This window comes from Rousettus aegyptiacus, unplaced genomic scaffold (assembly GCF_014176215.1).
Source record: "Rousettus aegyptiacus isolate mRouAeg1 unplaced genomic scaffold, mRouAeg1.p scaffold_m13_p_1, whole genome shotgun sequence".
In the NCBI taxonomy this organism is placed as follows: Eukaryota; Metazoa; Chordata; class Mammalia; order Chiroptera; family Pteropodidae; genus Rousettus; species Rousettus aegyptiacus.
This window is the reverse complement of record NW_023416284.1, coordinates 128,387,553-128,388,123: the sequence shown is the minus strand read 5'-3', so window position 1 is coordinate 128,388,123 and position 571 is coordinate 128,387,553.

Sequence of the window (571 nt, the reverse complement as noted above, 5' to 3'; positions counted from 1 at the left end):
TTTACTAAGATTAATACCACACCTAACAGCAATTAGTAGTGAAATAGATACTAAAAGAGAAAACTTGGAAAGAATATCATTTTGTCAGACCAGGTAGTTGCCACGTCCCGTTGATTCTGCCCTCAGCACTTCTATCACACTCTCGCCTCTCTCTTCATCTCCTCCGCCACCTCTCTCACTCAGGGTCCAGGGCCTCAAACCTGGAAAAGGGTACTAGCCCCAAAACTGACGCCCCAAACATACCACCTACGACTTCTCCCTGCCGCAATCAGGGAGGATTTATACAAATTCCCAAAAACTTTCTACAACCTCACTGCTCCAATTATTTCACTCCTTTGCACAGAAAATTTCTGTGACTCCCCAATTGCGTGAAGGATGATTGCCATGTTCTTTAGTCTATAGTACAGTCACTTCATAAACTGGCTTTAATAGAAATCCCAATCATGTTTTCTAAATTTCCACCCTCTTCTCCACATGTACTCCAAGCTTTCCATCTCTAGCTCTTTGCTTACAATACCCCATTACTTAGAATGTCATTTCCTTTCATCCCCCCTCTGTATAAATCCAACTT